This window comes from Colossoma macropomum, unplaced genomic scaffold, assembly GCF_904425465.1.
Source record: "Colossoma macropomum unplaced genomic scaffold, Colossoma_macropomum, whole genome shotgun sequence".
Classification (NCBI taxonomy): Eukaryota; Metazoa; Chordata; class Actinopteri; order Characiformes; family Serrasalmidae; genus Colossoma; species Colossoma macropomum.
In genome coordinates this window covers 42100848-42105535 of record NW_023494792.1, presented here as the reverse complement: position 1 = coordinate 42105535, position 4688 = coordinate 42100848, and positions in this window count along the sequence as shown.

Below are 4688 nucleotides of genomic sequence, written 5' to 3'. Positions count from 1 at the left end.
CGCTGCTGCCGCCAGCGGCCAAAGAAAGAAACAACCACGCCGGGTAGGAGGGAAACGGAGAACGATACAAGCAGAGAATTGATAGTTTTCATTCACACAGTCAATACAAAACAGTGCGAGAAACGGGCAACAAAACACCTGAAAATACAACTAACAAACAGACTTACTCTTACGTGAAAAAAGAAGCTTCTTCGTTGTAGGTTTTACAGCGTGGAGAATATTTAGTCAACGCAGAGCTCCCTCTCAAGGACCTTTAACAGACTGGTCTGACGCTAGAGGGCGCTCACGTGTCCAAAATGAATGGTGCTGTGGAGCTACGTGCTTTTGTATTGCAACGACTTTCAGTCCTCATAATATGTTACATGACAGAGAGAATAAATATGGATAACAGGAATATATTCTATAATGCACTAACATATGTGATCTAAAAACGAAAAGAGCAAAAAGAAAAGAAAAGAAAAAATAACTCATAAGGCACTCATGAAATAATCATAAACTCTAATAGGTTTTAAATTTTTCTTGTTGTTTATCAATCTAAATGTCTTTAATAGTGAACTAACGTCCATTAAGAAGAAATCAAACCTGGGAACTGTTGGGAACATTTTGCACTTGTGTATATGGTATTTATTTACTCATTAAAATCATAATATTTACCACATGCTCCACAACTGGTCTGTTTATGAGAAGCAGCATATTACATCACACAACTTTTAGTTAAAGGCAGTATTTGTTTGTTTTCTTTGCAAAGAAAATTGAGAAGTCAGAGCCAGAATAGAAACAACAGGACAGTCAACCAAAAAATGAGGTACAGACTCACATTTAACTCAACAGACGGGGCAGCTAAAGTTGTTTTTGGAATTTTGTTGTTATCCCATTTGTAGTAAGTATTGTAAACGATCTTCAAATGCACTTCTCTATCTTTGTTCATAAATTTCTTATGCACAACAGGAAAGCTGTGTTACATGCAAAATGTTATTTGCATACAGTATAGTAGCAACAACGCAAGTGTCCTACTGTCCAAAGTTTGCATAGCATTGAAAAACAGAGAAATACCAGTGAGTTCTCTGATTTTTTTATGTAATAGAAGGTAATTAACATGTTTAGCCAAATAGCTCTGTTCAGTCTCATTCATTGAGGAATCCTTCATACATGCCCTTTAGCATTTTGCAGTCACGAATTTGGTATAACAGGATGAATAAAAATTAGGTCGTGATCCCCTAAACTGGCTCTAGATACAAGAATTCCTCCAGCTCAGTCCCTGTTCACCTGTGCTGTATACCTTCCCTGACTCATTCAGCTTCAGAAGGATCATTAGCTAACCTAATGATGTCATTCAGCTGCAAGGCAACAAGAATTTGGACTACAAGACTGGAGCTGCGAAACATTATGCTACATTAAATCAACACACAACATGCTGTGGTTTGTTTTCTTAAACCTGAATCACATCTTTAACTACAAAAAAAGCCCTTCTGGAGCTCAGTCAGGTGCGTGAATGAGGTTACATTTTTGCTCAGTTCCTCAAAGTTCCAGTTCCTGAAACAGCACACAATCTCCAGAAACATCTTTTGAGATATCTGAAATTGTAACTTTAAAGGGGAATTCCACCAATGTTTCAAAATGTCAGCGTAATTTAGTGGTTGAGATGTAAACAAAGTCATTCAGAGTGGTTTGATGTGAAATGGTTTATTGTAGACAAACTTACTGACTCGGATTTCTTTATAGTGGTGATGGTGGGAACCAGGGGTCGCAACGTCTACAACACAAGTATAGCCATTTTATTTATTATCTGAAATCACCAGTGAACCTACACATGTCTTCTGAGCTTTTATATGTAATGTTGCTGATGGTAAAATAGTGGTCAACCTGAAAAAATGAGTTTTCTGTGGGGACTATGTTAACTTTGAACACCCTTAATGTAACCCTTCACCATGACTAGATTAAAATAAATTGATTAAAATATGTTTTAGGCCAAAACTTTATCACAAAACTATCATAAAACAAAAGCTCAGACATCAGGCAGTGTATTCATAACCATTTCATGTAATAAGTTCCTGTAAGGGAGTTTTTAGAGGTGGATGCCTGGTTCCTATCACCTCCACTGTGAACAATTTGGCAAGTTTCTTTAGAATGGAGCATTTCAAACCACGTTGAATGATTTTTTTTTTTTTTATATCTTAACAGAATTTAAAAAAATCAGTGGAGTTCCCTTTTAAGGCTGTACGGCTCACACCAAGCTTATTTGCTAAAGTTCACACAAGAGTTTAGGTTTTTGTGACATTGTATCTTTTTCATTTGGTTCAGCTGGATTTCACACAGCAACATTTAAAGTGCACCTAATTACACACACAGGTGTTCTTTGATTGGTGGCCCATACAGAAATCTGATATATGGCAATATACATGTATATTTCAATATGACATATTAACATATATGGATTTCCCTTTCATTAGTTTACATTTGTCACAAGATTTTTTAAATTGGCCATTTCAAGTATGGGACATAATTTTAAGTGTCACGCCTTGTACGAGCTCGCAGACTGAAATGGACTTCATTTCCCAAGCTCCCTTGGGAGATCACGTGACTTCAAACTTCCCTTCAGAATCGGAGTCCAAAGTGGACTCCATTACCCAAGAGCCAAGCGGGAGTCATGTGACTTCCGACACATTCTCACACGCCTATCAGAGATCTCAGTCTCCTGAGTATTAACTGGTTTCACCTGTGTGCCTAGTCATGTGTTTAGTTAGAGTAGTATATAAGCCCGGGCTTTAGTGAGTATCAGTGTGAGGTATTGCTTCCCAGAGAACATACTGAGCGTTATTTCTGATTCTGTTTGTGACCTTTGCTTTGTTTTTTGACTCTGCCTTTTGCCTGTTTCCTTTTGTACTGTTGCCTGGTATTTGGATCTGTGTTTTGACTATTTTTGCCTGCCTTTTGACCTTGTCTTTTGTCTTGCCCTATTGTTTTGTTCGCCTTGTGATATGATCACTTTCGTGATCTTTTTGCACTTCTCAGTTTTGACCCACACCTGTGTTTTGACTACGTTTTTGCCTACTGTTAATAAAACCAATCTTGTGATTTTTATCCACACGCGTCTGGATTCTGCTGAATGGTTACAGAATACCTCGCCTAACATGCAGACGCAGACCCGGAAGCCTTTCAGAAGGCTCTGAACGAACAAGGGCAACTACTAGGTCGTCACTAGCAGTTTTTGGCCGGAGTGACACACTCCCTTGAGTCACTCGTTCACCAGCAAGCTGAACAACAGGCGCAGTTGGCTCAACTAGTTGCTAGTGTGAAAGGACTGACCAGACAATTACAGACGATGAACTTCACGGACACTTCAACCAACACTGGGCTCTCAACCACGACTGAAGGCACACCAATGGCTGTATATCCGGTTAGTAAGCCTGATAAATTCGGGGGAGACCCTGATAAATGTCATGGTTTCTTGTTAGTGTTCGGTTTACTTTGACAATTCCCCTGATAGCTCTGACCAAGCTAAAATATCTTTCATAGTTTCTAGACTAGCAGATAAAGCGCTAGAATGGGCCACTGCCAGTTGGAATCAAATACACCGCCTTTCATATGCTCAGTTCCTGAATTTAAGACGGTGTTTGATCATCCCTATGAGGGTAAGATTAGTGGAGAGATATAGTCTAAGTTACGTCAAGGAAATCGCTCAGTGGTAGACTATTCGCTTGAGTTTAGAACTCTAGCCGCGAGTAGCGGATGGAATGAGGCAGCACTACTATATACTTATATTTCGTCAAGGACTTAATGCTGAAGTAATAACGGAACTCGCTAGCAAGGATGACGATTTGACGCTGGACCAATCAATAACACTAGCCATCAAGTTGGATCATCTCATGCACCATCGAACCCAAGTAAAGAGTGGAAGAAACGTTCGAAAGAACTTTCCCTCGGGTGAAAACCCCATTCCAGAGACCCCAGAAATTCCCCGAGCTCATGCAATGTGATTCGTCACGACTGTCTCAGGAGGAAAGGTTGCACCGTCTGACCAATCAGCTCTGTTTCTATTGTGGAAAGGTGGGACATCAAGTACGCGAGTGCAGAGCCAGACAACAACAAAGCAAGGCGCCGACCCCTGGAAAGCATGTGGTGTTCCCGCATCACAGACCCTCTCGAATTACAAACCAGCGCCCTCCATAAGGAAACACTGTCCTTCCTAGTTCTTGAACAATCTGAATTTGACTTAATTTTAGGCCTTCCCTGGTTAGAAAAACACAACCCCACTATCTCATGGTCTGAACATACCATCACTAAATGGTCAGATTATTGTGTCCAGTACTGCCTGACAACACCTATGTCCATTTTGTCCACTTCGATAGAAAGCCTCAATGCAGATACCACATTTGTCATTCCCCCTGAGTATCTAGATCTCAAAGAAGTCTTTAACAAACAAAAGGCCACAGAGCTGCCACCACATAGAGAATACGACTGTGCAATTGAACTTATAGAGGACCCTGTGTTCCCCAAGTCCTGAGTATACCCTTTAACACAAGAAGAACAAGAAGCCCTCGACGTGTACATCCAAGAAGCCCTCCAGCAGGGTTTCATTCAGCCTTCTACTTCCCCGATTACCTCTAGTTTTTTCTTTATTAAAAAGAAAGATGGTGGTCTACAACCTTGCATTGACTACAGAGCTCTGAATCAGATCTCTAAGGCCT